This window comes from Thermobia domestica, chromosome 3 (assembly GCF_964235325.1).
Source record: "Thermobia domestica chromosome 3, izTheDome1.hap1.1, whole genome shotgun sequence".
In the NCBI taxonomy this organism is placed as follows: domain Eukaryota; kingdom Metazoa; phylum Arthropoda; class Insecta; order Zygentoma; family Lepismatidae; genus Thermobia; species Thermobia domestica.
Genome location: NC_137456.1, coordinates 291865628 through 291884733, shown reverse-complemented (window position 1 = coordinate 291884733; position 19106 = coordinate 291865628).

The following is a 19106-nucleotide window of genomic DNA, read 5'->3' as shown; positions in this document are numbered from 1 at the left end:
CGTTCTCTTGTTATAGTCTTGTTCTACTTTAACATGGCAGAAATTACAAAGAGACTACGAAAACCTACTTTAACAGCACTCCTATGGAATACGAGGGATGTACTCGTTGCGTTTTGTCAACCACTGTGTGACATAACATTCGTCAATTACTGCATGTCCCAAAATTACTGAGCATCGTGGTCAAAACCAGAATAACTCGTAAACAGAGTCACATATTGAGGCGGTTTTCCAGATTTAGTAATATGTCATCAAGTACTACAACTTCCAAAAGCACTAAACAACGAGGTCAAATGTCAAATATTTATAACCGCATAAGTCGTAAACAAGGCAACATTTGAGATGCTGTTTCCACATTTAATAATAGGTCACCAACTACTACACGTAATAAAAGTACTGACCATCGACGTCAAAAGTTCAAATCCGAATAACTCGTAAATGGAGCAACATATTTAGGTGCTGTTTCCATACTTACTAATAGGTCATCAGCTATTACATGTCCCACAAGTACTGACGATAGAGGTGAAAGGAGAAATATTTAAACCAGAATAACTTGTAAACGGAACAACATATTGAGGTGCTGTTTCCACATTTAGTAATAGGTCCTCAACTACTACGAGGCCTAAGAGTGCTTACCATCGAGTTAAATAAGTCGTAAACGCAGCCACATATCAACGTGCAGTTTCCACATTCAGTAATATGTCACCAACTACTACATGTCCCAACACTACTTACCATCGACGTTAAATGTCAAAATTTAAACCCGAATAATTCGTAAACAGAGCAACGGATAAATTTTTGACCTATTAAATTTCGTACCATGCACAAAAAATTGAAGAAGTAATAAATTTTAGTGCCTTATTAACTTTTGTATTAACGAGAAAAAATTTTAAGACACGACATTTTAACTACCTCAGAATTTCTAAAACTTTTTGGGTTATTCAAATAAATGAAAAAAATGAATTTGGATACAGTATTTAAACTAACACAAAAGCGAAAAAAGACCATTTTGTACTATTTAAACAAACGGAGGGATAACTTTTGAGTGAGCTTTTCAATTTTGTAACAAGAAGAAACAAAGCAAAGAAGAACCACTTTCTAACTAACTCAGAATTTCATATCATTTTGTAATACTGAAATAAGTGAAGAAATAAATTTGGATGGAGTATTTAGATTTGTACGAACCAGAAAAACGTAAAGAAGGTCTATTTTAACTAGTTAAATATTTCTGTACAATTTTGTACTACCCAAATAAACGAAATAATAAATTTGGATAATCTATTTTATTTTTGTACCAATCAGAAGAAAATTTTAAAAAAGAGCAATTTAACTAGCTCAGTATTTTATACCTTTTTGTGCTATTCAAATAATAGAAGGAACAAATTTCAGTGGTCTATCTTATTTTTGTACGAATCAGAAGAAAAGCGGCCAAGAGCCATTTTAACTAGATTAGCATTTTATACTTTTTGTACCATTAAAAAAACTGAGGATAACTTGAATAGTCTAAGTTTTTGTACTCATTCGAAGAAAAGCAAAGAAGAACCATTATAAATAGATCACCTTTTTATACCTTTTTTGCCATTTATGGAAAGGAATAAATAAATATATGTGTTCCATTTCCTTTTGTACAAACGAGAAAAAAGCGAAGAAGAACCATTTATAACAGGCTTAAATTATTATGCCTTTTTGTAATATTTAAACTAACAAAGGGTTAAATTTGTACGAAACAGATAAAAGCTACACTTTTCTATAGATGATGTGCAACATGGATCTTGCGAAACTTTTCTTTTCCTTGGCGAGTTTATTTTTACTTTGGTATGATCTCTTCTTCATCTAGTTTTCCTTCTGCTTTTTCCTCTATCAGTACTGTGATTCAAAATGGCCAAGTATGATGTTTCTTCTTTCTTAATTAATTGCCACGATTTGTCGTCATTCATCAGTTTTCTTTAGAACGTCTTCATCCCCTAATAACGCTAATTGATATGGAGTCTGTTCTTCACAATTAAGTTAAAATTGAATTATGACGCAACTCTCTTCTAACTGAATATTTGTCGTCTGTAACTAATGGCAGTTCTGGTTGATTAAATCTTAAATTCAAATATGTAGTTAGTGAACGGAAAACTTTTACTTTAGAGTCGCCCCTCTATAAAAATTGTTCCCTGAGTACCTTAGGACTTTGAGTGGCACAAAAAGATATAAAATGCTGAGCTCGTTAAAATGAACCTTCTGTGTTTTTCTTTTGACTGATACAAAAATAAAATAGACCACTAAAATTTATTCCTTTGATTATTTGAATAGCACAAAAACTTATAAAAGGTTGATTTAGTTAAAAGGATCCTTTCTCGCCTTCTCTGGTCACTACAAATTTATTCCTTTGTTTACTTTATTAACTCTTTCCTTTTTCTGCTTGGCAAAAAACCTAATACTCCATCCAAATTCATTTCTTCGTTTATTTGAGTTTTACAAAACTATATAGAATTCTGAGAAAAAATGCGTTTCGGGTTGCTACAAAATTGAAGAACCACTCAAATGTATCTCTTCGTTTGTTTATGTAGTACAACATGGTCTAGAAATTCTGAGCTAGTTAAAAATAGTATTTATTCGCCTTTTCTGGTTAGTACAAATTGATTGTTTTTTATTTGTGTAGGTTTTTTCTGTTTGGTATAAAACTAAATAGGTCACAGAAATTTAACCCTTCGTTTGTTTAAATATTACAAAATGGTATAAAATTCTAAGCCAGTTAAAAATGATCCTTCTTAACTTTTTTGTTGGTACAAATGGAAATTGGACACCAGTATTTATTTATTCATTTCTTTAAATTTCACAAAAAGGTACAAAATGCTAAGTTAGTTAAAATAGACCTTCCTCGCCTTTGCTGGTAAGTAAAAATTTATTCCTTTGTTTATTTGAATAATACAAAAATTATGATAGTCCTACGCTTCAAATTTTATTCATTCTTCACTTTTCTTCTAGTTCGTACAAAATGATATAAAATTTTGAGTTAATTAAAATATGGCAATTCTTCGCTTTTTTTCTTCTTGGTACAAAGTTAAGAAGCTCACTCAAAAGTTATTTCTTCGTTTGTTTAAATAGTAGAACATCGTATTGAACTTCTAAGCCAGTTATAATGGTCCTTTCCGGTTAGTACAAATTTATTTCTTTGTTTATTTTAATTGTACAAAATGGTATAAAATACTCAACTAGTTAAAATGGACGTTCATTTTTCTCATTGGTATAAAAGTAGGACACCCAAATTTATGCGTTCGTTTATTAGAGCAGTACAAAGTTTAACATAAATTCTGAGTTCTTCGCTTATCCTGGTTAGTACAAATTTATCCGTTTTTTTATTTAAATAGTACAAAATGGTTTCAAATATTCAGCTATTTAAAATGGTATTTCTCGTTATTACAAAATTGAATAGACCACTCAAATATATTCCTTCGTTTATTTAAATAGTACAAGACGACATAAAATTCTCAGAAATAAAAATCGACCTTCTTTGCCTTTTTCCAGGTTAGCACAAAAAAGTGCATACATTTTGAACTGGTTGAAATGGCAGTTGTATTTGGTAGAAAATTGAATCGGTCAATCAAATTTATCCCTCAGTTTGTTTAAATACTACGTGATGATATAAAATTCTTAGCTATTTAAAATAGCATGTCTTTCCTTTCCTTGTCGTTAGTACAAAAATAAATACTCCATAAAAATTTGTTTTCATTTGCTTCAATAACTCAAAAAGGAACAGATATTCTGAGATAGATAAAAAAGCGTTTCTTTGATTTTTTGGGGTTAATACGAAGGTAAATATGCCACTCAAATTTATTTCTTCCTCACTTTCTTCCGCTTGGTAAAAAAATTGAATAGGTCACAGAAATTTCTTGCTGGCTCCGTTTACGAGTTACTCGAGTTCAAATATTTGACCTTTGCCCTCGATGGTAAGTACTATCTGTACATTTAGTAGTTGATGACCTGTTACTAATTGTGGAAACATTACCTCAATATGTTGCTCCGTTTAAGTTATTCTTAAATATTTGATCTTTGACCTCGATGGTCAGTACTTCTGTAGCACGTAGTATTTGATGACCTGTTGCTAATGTGGAAACATTACCTCAATATGTTGTTCCGTTTACGAGTAATTTGTGTTTTAGTATATGACCTTTGACCTCGGTGGTCAGTACTTTTGGGGTATGTAGCGGTTGATGATCTATTACTAAATGTGGAAACAGCACCTCGATATGTTGCTCCTTTACGAGTTATTCGGGTCAATGGTTAGTACTTTTTAAGACATATTAGTTGATGACCTGTTACTAAATTTGGAAACAGTACCTAAATATTTGGCTCCGTTTAAAACTTATTTGCGTTTAAATATTTGGCCTTTTACCTCGGTGTTCAGTGATTTTGTTACATGCAGTGGTTGATGAAATACTACTAAATGTGGAAACACCACCACAACATGTTGCCCAATATAGGACGAATATATCCGTAAAAATGCTCATAAAAGGAACGAGTACACTCCCTAAACTGGAGGTCATAAAGGACCAAAGCTGGACGGTTCAGAGTGTTCATAGTCTTATGTAATTTCTGAAATGAAAAAATAAGGGTTGGAACGAATACATCCTTGCTGTTACGTAGTCTTATGTATTATCTCTTATGTTGAAATAGGGGTTGAAAACGAATATATCTCTGCTATATTACGTAGTTTTTGCTATGGTAAAATAAGGGGTGGAAAAAGTAAACATAAAGGGGAACGAGTCCACCCCTTAAAATTTACTCATAAGAGAACGGGTACGCCCCCTAAAAAGTGCTCATAAAAGGGAACAAACACACCCCTAAAATGGAGGTCGTAAAAGACCGTGGGTGGACGGTTCAAGGTGTTCGATTTCCCATGGGCTCCTGGGTTGTTCTCTTATGAGCCAGATTGTTCATTTGTCTACTACTTTGATTGTCGGGCTCAGTGTATGTTGCGATGCATCATTCGTTTTCTAAAGGCAAATGGTAATAGTGCACCAGAAATTAATCACAAAATGAGGCGTATTAATGGTGCAAATTATATGAGTAAGGATGTTAAGGGTGAAAGGTGTAGTAAATTTAAACAATACCAAAGGGATGTTCACGATGAAGATAGATAAGGACGCAAATCTATCACCAATGACGAAAACCTGGTTCAGCAAGTGGATCAAATATTTCGAGAGATTTTCAGCGAGTGGTGACTTTCATCTTTTTCTGTTCGTGAAACAAGATATGAAAGAACAGCACTTTTGTGCCAATGGAGAGCTTAAAAGTATAAAGATTAAGACATGTATCATATTGAGAAACGAGCTTTCCAATACTCCCTTCATAAACGGTTGCCACCAACGTATGGAAATAAGGCTACATAATATTTTTATGAACCCTTATTTTCATACGTTGGTTTTAACCGTTTATGAAGGGGGTATTGGAAAGCTCGTTCCTCAATATAACACATGTCTTAATCTTTATGATGAAAATATGGAAAAATAGATTTACTTGTGTTTGACTTTTGGTAGTAAAACTATTTTTTGTTTCACATTTATGTGTGTGTGTGTATGTTATGCTTGGTCAGAGTTTGAAACAAAATAGCCCTCGTAATACAATGTGTACTGCATGTTGAAAAACTTTTAAAATGTATGTTATTATCTCTTCAGGTAAACCAGTAGATAAAACTAAATGCAATTGCTTTCCGACATGCAATGAGGAAAGATATCCCTCTTCGGAAGTTGCCAAATTTCCGTGAGTATTGATACCATTATAAATTTCTGCATATTATTTTACTAATATTTTAGGTTGCATAATAAATCTTAGTCTATTTCAAATAACTTAAACCGTGTAATACTTTAACATTAAAATAATTGTGATAATTTGTTAATTTAAATTGTGATAATTTATTCATTCTTTATGGTATCTAATGGTAGAGCGTACACCTCCGGTTCTTGAAGTTCAATTTGAGCCGTGTTGACTTTGTAGTGGACAAACACCGTGCTCGTGGGTTTTCTCGGGGTTATCCCGTTTCCTCCTAGTTTTTTCACTGCATCATTTCTTTCATTTCTCATCATTATCGTCTCTTTTAGCTTAATCGGCATAAACGGGAAGTAAAACTTAAGATTTCATTTCACTTTTACGTTATCTAGTAATCCAGTTACTCTATTGTTACATTTTGCTCATTACACTAGCCTGCGAATTTTAACTTTTATATCATTGCATGAAATATAGTATGCCACGTTTCATATTTCGGGCGTACCGAATTTAAAACAAAAATTGGTTTAGTCATTGCACAACTGGTTTCCTTGCAAATTGCATATTAACATTGCTAATACCAATGTATCTAATGATTTATTGCTTTTCATATCACTGCTACGAACATTGGTAAACTCACTAATATAAACAATATTAATATCTTATGTTTGTATTTCTAGTGCTGTATGTGGCAGTAAGTTAACTCGTAATCACGATATTAGAAACAAACAAGGCAAGAAAATGGGGAAAAAGAAGCAATGCTTATGGATAAGCATTCACTACAAAACAGTAAGACTCTTAAAGCAAGCAAACGTAAACTCCATAGTGTTTTTGAATTGTGCTCTCATCTGCGCCATTTTAAAGGAGGAAATAACGCACCCATAGTTCATGATATGCCGCACAAAAAATCCACTCTAGAGGGTTTTAATCCTCTGCAATGAGAAACTGTGTCTTGTCGCGGCACGCTTGTGACTAGTGGAAAAATCATCTCTCTGCAACAACCAGCAGTAGTCGGCAAAAATGTTGCAAATTCAGTTTCCCTGATAACGATGTTCGAGTTCCTTGAGATCCTGATGAAAGTTCTCTCCTTGTTCCTCACTCATGACTCTAAGATTGTCTGGAAAATAGTCCAAATGGGAAAACAGCATATGCACTTAGAACCCAATTCTTTAAAACACAGTAGCATTCTTTCCACCATGTCGTTATAGTTTGGATTCTTTCTGTTGCCAAGAAAGTTTTTCGCTACATCTCGGAAAGCTTGCCATGCTGAACGCTCGTTCTGGTTCATGACATTTTCAAAATTTGCGTCACCAAACAGTTTCCTAATACCTGAACCATCGAAGATGCCCCCTTTAATTTTCGCATTATTGCTTCTTTGAATCAAGCTTAATGTGAAGGCGAGGTAACAATATATCATATGCATTAACAAGATTTGCGCGTTGTAACTTTTTCGAACCAACATTCCACTGCCTATCTGGCCATTCGTTTTGAGTCCAGTGGACTGCCCTTGCCCGACTGTCCCACTCACACAGAAAACATGGTGATTTGGTATAGCCTGACTGTTGACCCAACGGAAGACCGATGACCTTAAAATCCAAACATATTTGCAATTGATGTTCGTTGTACTTTATCTTGTTCAACACCAAATCAAGGTTTTTGTAGCTTTCCCTCATGACAACAGAATAAGCAACTGGAATGGATGCTAGCTTGTTTCCGTTGTGCAGAAGTAAACTCTTTAAACTCCTTTTGGAAGCATCAATGAAAAGTCTCCATTGGGATCGATCATAGTCAGGCGATCCTAATTCTAGATTAACTTCAGAATTAAGTTGGAAAATACTATATTATCTTTATTGGCTTACTGTGCCAATAGTACGCCGTCTTAGGCATCAACAGGTTTCTCTCCTTTACTCGTGATCTCAGTAGTTCGGCAGATTCCTTTGTGAGACCAAGGTCACGAACTAAATCATTTAAATCACTCTGTTCGAAAAGTACAAGCTCTGTTGATTCTTGTGGGTCAAAGTCCGAATCGTCGTTGTTGTCACTAGGAGATTCGGAAGAGGCTTCGTTTAATTGGTCTGGTGGCTGTGGGACAGGTATGTCAGGACCACGGGATACTGGTAAACCGACGGATGGAATTGTAGTTGGGTAAGCAATTTTAGCCCTGTTCCTACTGTTGAAACTTTTCACATTCACAGATAAAAGTAGCAATTGGTGCTGTAGTCAGTAGGCTCACGCCACACAGTGGGGATTCCGAACGGCAATGCTCGTCTTTCGCCTTTCATTTATTGCCGCAGTTGTTCGATACATGTTCGATAAATCTTATGTGGTGCCCACGACTTGTCCTGATCTCCCAATGCTATACCAAAATACACAAGGTAAGCCTTTCGCACAAAGGAAGTTATATTGCGCCGTTGTTTCATGGGCGCAAATGTCCCACATGTATAACAGAATATATTTGCATTATTCTTACAGCCTCGACGCAGCATTCCGAAATGTCTGCGAACAAGCACTTCACTTTGTCACTAAATACTAACCACACACCACGATATTAGGGACTTCAAAGCACTGAGCACAATTGTTTAGTTTACAACGAGATCATACGCAAGAAAAGCAAAATACTAAACAAATCAATGACGCTACGCGTTACTACCGTAGCATACCGCTAGGCGGACACGATAAACTGTTGTTTAGCTACTGCTACAACATTTCACGCCATGAGAGTAATAGAATTTCAGCCAATCAGGATGCCACTCATTCTAGCCTTGGCACTTCTTGTATAAAATAACAGACAAATTCTGTCCAATGCATATATTAACTAATAAATAATAGCGTTACAGTTTCGGCAAATTAACTTTGCCTTCATCAGACACATTATCAACTAAATTTTTGATGGAGTATTTTCGACTAGAAAAAGTGGAGAATGAATGAAATTTGAGTGGAATATTTCCTTTTGTAGAAACTGAAAAAGTGAAGTATCTTTGAAATACTCTGTGCTACATAAATAAACGAAGGAACAAATTTGAGTTGCCTATTTAGTTGTGATATTAGGTTTTGTACTATTTCGTATATTTTTGTGTCACCCAGAGAAAGGGCCATCTTAAAGTTTTCCAGTATATTTTTTGTACAAGGAGGAGAGCCATATTGGTATGTCTTGCGCTTTTTTATACCATTCAAAATTAACTAATAAGAGCCAGTTTTAAAATTCGAATGCCTTTTGCCAACAGAAAAGAACATTCCGTTTTAAATAAGACTTATTGCTAATTAAATTTTAATTGTCTATACCGTCATGTAAAAGAAATGCCTAATGAAATTACACTAAAGCAAAGAAGTAAAAAATAATGTTAACTCCTGCTTGCTTTCCACACTAGTAAGCTACCCTATGTTATACAGAAAGATATTTGCGCTCAATTGAGTGTACCTGACGACTCTCGCTATACTAAAGATAGAAATGTTATGTAACGCATTACTAACGTTCCTTGTTTATTTTTTAAAGTCTATTAATATTGAGAAACTTAAACATCTACAGCAACACTAAGAATAATAAATTTAAGTGTTGAATAAAACTGTCCTCAGCTAATAATGCAGCACGTTTAATAGATGGTGGGCAACAAAAGGGAACTTTGAAAACTATTATCTTTCTTGGTGAGCTGATTTTCACTTTGATATGATCTCATCTTCGTCTGATTTTCCTTCACCCTTTCCTCTATCACTAGGGTGAACCAAAATGAATAAGCATGCTCTTTCTTCTATTTTCTATTGTATCGACATGGTTTGTTCTCCTTCATTAGTTTTCTTTGGTACGTCATCATCTCTTAGTAACGCTGTTATGTTCTACAAACTTAAAACCGAATATTTGACGTTACTCTATTCTACTTGAATAATTTTACCCTTGTAACCTATGGCAACTCATATGGGTTAAATCTTACGTTCAAATATTTAGTTAGTGGCCGGGAAACTTTGGACTTAATTTGCTAAACGCACGTCCATTAACGATATAGCTGTGCCAGGAAATGACGGTAGACAGAAATAAATTTATTTAGCAATGAGACTTATTAGAACGGGATATTTTTCTGTTGGTACAAGATATTCGAATTTAAAAATTGACCCTTCTTCGTTATTTTGAATGGTATACAGAAAGTGTAAAAACATAGTAATATGACTCTCCTCCTTGTACAAAAACTGGACTGGAAAACTTTAATGTTGCCCTTTTCCTGGATGACACAAAAATATATGAAATAATACAAAATCTATCACCGGAATTAAATAGACCACCAAAATTATTCCCTCGTTTATTTTTATAGTACAAAATGATATAAAATCCTGAGTTATTTAAAAAGCCCATATTTGGGTTTTCTTCCTGGTTGGTAAAATTGAATAGTCCACTCATATTCCTTCGTTTATTTGAATACCTAAAATGATCCTGAAATGCTGAGTTAGTTAAAATGAACCATCTTCACTTTTTCTCTGCTTGGTACAAAATTGAATATGTCACTCAAATTTATTCCTCGTTTATTTCAATAGTACAATATTACTTCAATTTTTTCAGTTGGTACAAAAGGAAATAGTCCACTCAAATTTTATTCATTCTTCACTTTTTTCTGGTTGGAAATACTCCATCGAAATTTAGTTTTTTGTTTTGTTTGAATGGCACAAAAGTACAGGAATTCTGAGCTAGTTAACCCTTAATACCGCAAGGTGTGTCCAATGGACACATAGCTTTGAATTTTTGGAAGCTGTATCTTTATTATTTTTAAAATTTTCTTTACCTTCTAGGTATGCTTGTAACTACTCAATAGCATTATATTACCGAAGTAATTTCGTTCTAGGTGCTGATTCTTGTTGCATATGGTGGGATTAATACTTTTAGTTTGTTAATGCCGCAAGATGTGTCCAATGGACACATATTTAAAATGTATTGAATAATTGTATTTTCAAAAAATTTGAATCAATTATCAGACGTTTTATCATCCCCTCGTTCTTACTTGCGTTCTTTCTTTCGTGTTGTCTTTCTTTGTTTGTCTCTTTTTCGATATTTATGTTGATAAAATTTAGTAAAGTATCTCTTGTATGTAGTTGCTTTCTTGACAGATGTGGCTTGCAATATTGTTATGCGCCTTTAGTAATTCATTTGTTTTCCCTCGCTTTTCTGTTGGTGAATGTTATTCCAGATTATTTATCTTTTGAAATATTTTCCTTTGTGTTTGTGAGTATACTTTATGTGTAAATATGACAAAAAGAAAACTGAATGATACAGAAATCGACCAATACTCGCTGCTGATGAATCGTGTTCACATTACAGTATAAACTGAGATGAAGAATTGCTATTTGATGAAACACTTGAAAGTGATTGGAGTGAGGCGGATCACGTGAACACGAACATCTTGATCGTGATCTTGAACATGAAGATCAAGAAAGTGCTTCTGATAGTGATATTGACATTGAAGTACCTTCTCGTTCAAGTGTAAGTGAATATGTAGGTAAAGATGGGACCCGTTGGAATAAGGACGTTCCAACTTCTTCCAAAATAAAAGCACGAAATAATATTAGAGGCAGTTGCTTTATCTTTAGCGGAACCATATTATCGAACAAACAGAAATATAACTTGTGACAATTTTTTTACAGACATGGAACTCGGAAAAACCTTACTAAGAAACGGTCTAACAATAGTACGCACTGTGAGAAAAAATAAACCATTTGTTCCTGAAGAATTTAAACCAAGCCAAAACAGGTTTGAGCAATCATCTATCTTCGGGTTCACAAGTGATTTCACATTAGTTTCCTATTGCTCGAAACCGAAAAAGGCTGTTATTCTTTTGTCAAACATGTACAGCACTTACAATGTAGTTGTTGATAAAGAAAAGAAGCCAGAAATAATACTGTATTATAATGAAACAAAAGTCGGCGTTGATAGTTTAGATCAATTAGTACACTGCTACTCCTGCAAAAGGAAAACCAATCGATGGCCACTAGCATTCTTCGTGAATCTTCTGGATGTATCTGCTGTTGCCGCCGCCTATGTTGTGTGGTTGAATATCAATCCTCAGTGGAACATAAAAAAAGCGAACTCGAGACGACATATGTTTCTTGTGGAGTTGGCGGAATCCTTGGTTCTCCCTCAAATCCATCGAAGAAGAAAATTAGGACTTCAGAGACCTGTTCTTACTGCAATCGACGTGACACGTATTGTTTCGGCAGCTTAGTGAAGTATATCATCCACACGTGTTGGCACACTGAAATCTACGTCCAAGAGAAGATGCTACATATGTAATCCCAAAAAGTGTAGAATGCAGAGACAAGTGTGTGATAATTACAAGAAGAATGTCTGCTATGAGCACTCAAGTCTTATCAGAAAGTATCTGAAATGCACCATGGGTAACTCTTAAGGGGAAATATACAAAAATGTAATGTCAATGATATATCAGCACATATGTACTAAGAAAATATTAAATATTTTCAAAGTTTTTTAAATGAGTTTTTCAAATGAGTAGCTTATCATACATTAGATACTTGAGGATGGAAACCCTGAACAATATATATATATTGTCTTGTATTAGAATGTAGAATGTAGTGATGTTAAATGTGTGAATTGTTGAATGTTTTGTCAACAATACCAAACAAGTCTATGAAGAAAACATTAGTGTTCAATTTTTCAAAGTAGTTGTTTATCTTTGGTAGTACAAAGAGATGGAAACACTGAATATTATATATTTTCCTTATATTAGAGTATTTTGATGTTCAATGTACAACCTAATCCATGTTATGTCAATAATATACAAAAACATATCTATGAACATGAGTATATTTGTCTTTACTTTTACAAATTTGTTGTCTCTTATCTTTCGTAATGCAAAGGGGTTGGAAACACTGAATATTATATATTTCAGTTACGTTAGAATTTATTGATTTTAAATACACATTTCTACAAAATTGCAGTTAAGAAAAAAAAATATTAAAGTATTGAAAACGAAATGAGGTGAAAAATCGCAATGTGTCCATTGGACACACCTTGCGGTTTTGTGTAACTGAAATACCTTGCGGTATTAAGGGTTAAAATGGTCTTTTTTCGCTTTTTCTGGTTAGTACAATTTTATTCTTGGGTTTATTTGATTAGTACAAAATGGTATAAAATACTCAGCTAGCTAAAATAGTTCTTCTTTGTTTGGTATAAAAAAGTAGAACACCCAAATTTGTTCTTTCGTTCATTGGGCTAGTACAAAGGTACATAAATTCTGACTTAGCTAAATTGAACCTTCTTCGATTTTTCTGCTAAATACAAAAAACAGGCCACTCACCTTTAACCCATTGTTTGTTTAAATAGTACAAAATTGTACAGAAATCCTCACTTATTTAAAATGGGCGTTCTTAGATTTTTTCTCTGCTTGCTACAAAATTAATTCGCTCACTCATATTATGCCTTCGTTTGTTAGACTACTTTAAAATGTTTTTTTTTGCTTTTTTCTGGTTAGTGTAAATTTATACATTTGTTTGTTGAAATAATACAAAATGATATAAAGTACTCAGCTCTTCGGTTTTTCTCTGGTTGTTACAAAATTAAATAGCTTATTCAAATGCATTACTTCGTTTAATTGAGTAATTCAAAATAATATAAAATGTGAGTTAGTTAAAATGATCATTTTTAGAGTTGACACAAATTATAAGTCACTCAAATTTATTCTTTTGTTTATTTAAATACTCCAAAATGGGACAATATTCTTAATTTGTTAAAATGGTATTTCTTAGTTTTTTCTCGGTGGTACAAAACTAAATACTATATTGTTTATTGGAGTTGTGAAATTATATAAAATAGTCCTTCATCGCCGTTTTAGGTTGGTACAAAACTAAATAGACCACTCAAATTTAAACCAGATACAAAATTTTGAACCAGTTAAAATGGCATTTCTCATTGGTACAAAACTGAATATCTCGCTTAAACTTATTCTTTTGTACATTTAAATAGTACAAGATGATATAATAAAATATTCAGCTAGTTTATTTTTTCTTGTTGGTATAAAAAGTAGAACATCGAAATTATACTTTCGTTCAAATTTGTTCTTTTGTTTATTTGAGTAATACAAAAGGTACATAAATTGTCACTTTTCGTTTGTTTAACAGTTCATAAAGATATAAAATTCTAAGATAGTTGAAGTGGCTGTTCTTCACTTTTCCAGTTGGTACAAAAGAGAATAGACCTCCCAAATGTTATTTATTCTTCACTTCTTTTTTCTGGTTGGTACAAAACTAAATACTCTATCTAAATGTACTCCTTCGTTTATTTAAATGGCATAAAAACGTACAAAATTCTTACGTAGGTAAAATGCTATTTCTTTGCTTTTCCTTGGTGTATAAATTTATTCCTAACTTTATTTAAATACCTAACATGATCCTCTTTCGGTCTTTTCTTCTAGTTGGTAAAAACTGAATGCTTCATTCAAATTTGTTTCTTCCTTTATTTGAGTATTACAAAATGATATAAAAGTCTGAGCTAGTTAAAATGATCCTTCCTCGCTTTTCCTGGTTATTATAAATTAATTGATTCGTTTAATTAAAATAGGTGTTTCTCGTTTTTCAGAGGTTAGTACAAATGTATTTCTTCGTTTATTTGAGTAGTACAAAGTGATATAGAATTCTAAGCTAGTTAAAATGGTATTCTTCGCTGTTACAATTTTGAATAGATCACTCAATTTTTCTGTTTTTTTTTGGTAAATCGTACAAGATTATATGCCATTTTAACAAGCTGAGAATTTTATCTTTGGTTCCTTTCTGGTTAGTACAATTTCAAATAAACCACTAAAATTTATTCATTCTTCACTTTTTCTGCTTGGCTCAAAACTGAATAGGTCACACAAATTTATCCGACGCGCTGTTTACAAGTTATTAAGGTTTAAATATTTGACCTTTGACCTCCATGGTCAGTACTAGTAGATGACCTATTACTAATTTGGAAACAGCACCTTAGTACATTGCTCCGTTTAAGAGATATTTGGGTTTAAATACTTGACCTTTGACCTCGATGGTCATTATTTTTGGAACTTGTTGTAGTTGATGACAAATTACTAAATGTGATTCCGTTTTTGAGTTTGACCTCTGTTCTCAATGGTCAGTAGCTTGGGAACATGCTTGTGTCATTTCCGTTATGTTAAATTAGGGGTTGGGAACAAAATCAGTGCTACGTCAAAATAGGAGTGGAACGAAAACACTCCTTTTATGTGCTAAGTTAACTAGTACACCCTCATTATTCTCTTAGTAGTCTTTGCTATGTTACATAATTGTGTGTTCTTAGTCTCTGTGTAATTTCTGCTATGTCTAAATAGGGGTGGAACGAATACACCCCTAGGTATTGTCTGGTATGTTTAATAATGCTCAAAAAAGGGAATGAATACACCCCTGCTATGTTTCGTAGTCTTATGTACTATCTGCTCTGCTATGTGTTCGTAGTCTTATGTAATATGTGCTATGTTAAAATAGGGGTTAAAAAATTGGTAATACTCTTGTATTAGTTCTGCTATGTTACATACTCTTATGTAATAAGTGCTATGTTAAATTGGCAGTTGGAAGATGTGTTATCGATCTGCTATGTTAAAATAGGGGTTGAAAAAAGTGTTCATAAAATGTAATTAATACATCCCTGCTATCTTACGTAGTCTTATGTATTATCTGCTATGTTCAAATAGGGGTTGAAAAAGTGATCATAAAAGGGAACACGTCCACCCCTAATAATGCCAATAAAAGGGAATGAATCTTATGTATTCTCTGCTTTGCTATGTGTTGGTAGTCTTATATAAATTCTACTATGTTAAAATAGGGGTTGGAAAAGAGCCCTACTCTTTTACTAGCTCTGCTATGTTTAAATAGCGGTGGAAAAAGTGATCATAAAAGGAAACCAGTCCACCCCTTAAAATGTACTCATAAAAGATTATCTGCTCTGCTATGTGTTCGTGTATTCTCTGCCAAGCTCGAATAGGGGTTGAAAATGTAATCATAAAAGGGAACGAGTCCACACCTAAAAACGTTCATAACAGAACGAGTACACCCCCTAAAAAGTGCTCATAAAAGGGAACAAATACACCCCTAAAATTGAGGTCGGAAAAGACCGTGGGTGGAGGGTTCTAGGTGCTCGATTTCCGAGGGGCTCCTGAGTTGTTATAATGTGTTCTAATATGGCCCAGATCGATCCATTTTCTACTACTAATGATAGATTCATCTCTGGAGTTACTGCAACCATCACACTGTAAATGAAGGTTTCTTAATTCATCTAACTTCATTTTAACTTCCGCTTACATTTTACTGTATTTTAGCATTCAAGTAACTCGTAGCCAGGCGATACATTGATGAGACAGGAAAAGAACATCGATATGTTTAAAAAATTCAATCCAAAGTGGGTGATCAAAATCTACAGCGGACACTCACAAACAAAGATTGCTTTGACAGAGATTTTGTTCAACATTTCATGTAATGTATGAAAGTTACACTTCGTTAAGGTTACATACGCAGGTATTCGTTCTATGAAACATAAACATTAACATTGAATCAAAAATCCTAAATATTAAGGTTGAACTAAGAAGCCATATAAAGTTAAGAAAAGCCTGAACAATTGAGGTAAATTGATGTAATGTTTTTCTTCTTCAACAAATTTCCATATAATAAATGGGACTACACCAAATATATTAAACTCACTTTCTCCTTTCAAGACAAAGCGACTTTAAAATGTTCTTTTAACTTTGAATCTAGTAGACATAAGATATTTACACGATTGTCTTAAATTTCCATAATGTTCATCACGGAAAGATTTTGATAACTTTGGTTGCCTTTATTCAATTAGTTGTAGCCTCAGATATGCAATGCTTTAGATACAAGAATCAGTTTTCGCTCATCTTTTATTTGTATGGACGGCGCCTGAGTCACTATCGTTAAAGACTTCTGAAAGTTTTAAAATTTCATAATCGCACATTTCAGAGAATCTTTCGAATCGAAGGAGTCTCAAAACATGAGTTTTCAAATGAAAATACGCAATAACTTGATAGAGTTCTTAAAATCCAGTGGCATACAACAGACTTTACATTTAAAGTTGGGACTGTCTCCCAAAAATTTATCCAAGATATTTAATAAACGATTTCTGTGTTTGGGCAACCTAAGGCGTGAAGTTATACTACGATTTTTTATTGTTTATAGCTTGTAGAAACTAATCCAATTTTAAATGCTGTTAAAATTTGGTAAGGAAGTTCTTAATGGATAAATATAGCAAAATGACCCCAGATCAATCTTAGGACGAAAAGTGAGTGTTAGTGTATGTACTCAGAGGATACATTAATCCCTCATATTTAAACTCTGATTCTAAACTCCGATTTTTTCGTGGTCTATGGCATAAAATCGGAAAAGTGGCGCCAATTATTTCTCAAGATCGGCTCCATGTATGTTGTTCAAATTTACATATACGTATAGGTGTACACATGGGTTTTATCTGAAAAACAGAAACAAGTCACTATGGCCATTTTCCTCTTTCAAGAAATTTTATTCATTGTTTTGATCTCCTCTTTACCTATGAACTTCTTTTGAAAAATTTAAAAAATGACGCTTTGACGCTAGAATAACATATAATATCCAAAATTCTACGGGGGGTGCGCCATCGTCAAAATTGCCAGTAAACCAGCACAATGTTTGAACGGAAAGAATTGGTGATTATTTTGGATGTTTACTCGCGAATGAATGAGAAATCACGACGCGAAATGCCGAAAATGGCAAAGACTTGACTTGACTTGGTGGCCTGTGTCAACCCAATCCCCATTTTGGTTCAAAAACAAACTGTTGATAATGGCGCCTATTTCGTATGTATCTAACATCCTAAGCATGGATATGAGGTTAAAGATGCCATTAGTTCCCTGTAAGTATTATATGAAGATTCAATGTTAGCTAACATATAATAAGATAAATTATATCTACCATTTTTACTTACAGTGCCCAATCAAGATAAAATCTCCTCAACTGAGAAAAGAATAAATATCAACACAATGCATTTTAATGTAATCTTTATTGTGGTGCCTATGTCGGTACAGAACTGCTTGAATTACACTTTCTTTTCTTTCTTGGAAGAAATGTTTCTTCCTTTCGTTCAAAGGATTTATTAAATTATATCGTTCTTGATGGTTATTTTCTTACCAGCTGGCGTGTTATCACCCTGATTGAACACTTCCCTGTGGATAAATGAAACATTAATTTATATATAACAGCTCACGTTGAAACTTCAAACACACTCAAATGCTTTCTTACTAACGACGAAGTGGGGGAATTGTTGAACTCATTTTGATTTGTAGGGTTTTGCAAGGTAAACCAATAGCAATTGAGAAAGAAATGCAGTTGAATTCTGTTCTTAACATTCATTGTCGCAATGCTGATTTTTTTGGTTCGAGAGAATAGAAAAAATTGAGATTTCGACTGGTTGTGGGTTCGCGTAACACCCCTTGGCAACGTATGGGTTAATATCCATCTTAATAAATTAATTTATATTAAATTGTTTCTCACGTTTGAGACTGCATTCATTTGTTCCACAAATTGTGAAAAAGGATTCAATGATTTACCTAAATAAGAACTGGTAATTTTATTTGCACATGAACCCAGCGATAGAGAGAAGGCCTTTGTTTTGACAAAGAAACACCGAGAATGTGTATTTGTAGTAATTCAGCTGTTTCGAAGAAGATATACTCAAAAAACTGTATTCCAACAATACTTACAATTGTATTGGAAAAAGTACTGCAGAATCTTCTTCAAGCTTCATATGGACTGGACACTTAAAACACTTTTTAAAAATGATTTGTGATTTTATTGACATTCGCATGTTAATATTCTTTTTTACAGAACTTGATAATAGCATCTTTATGTTTGGCATCTTTATGTTATTTTCAGAAAGGATTTTTAATTCGGAGTTAGATATTTGTGGGCGATTTTCTCAAACGAGGCTCATTCAATTTTGTCCACACTCGAAATATAAATTGTTGATCGTTTATCCTACATCATTATACAGCTTATTTCACCTAAACTTCTTGTACTGGTGGTTTGCTTTCCTGAGTGAGATTTACATAATTTAGTTCATAACTAGTCAGGATATTTTTTCCTACATCATATAAAAACATATTCCGTTAACAACATAATAACATTTTCGAACCTCATTTCTCTGAGATATCACCAGAACATGGATCAACTTTGTGAGTATTTTTTACTATTGTCTTGAGAGATTTTCTTCATGTTCAAAAACTGAATTCTTAAATAAAACCGTGCAGGGATAAGTCATTCGTTCTGAAAGATCTAAAGCAATAACTTACTCTTGGGCCTGAATTATTTTTGGGTGATTTCATGATTAAGTTATC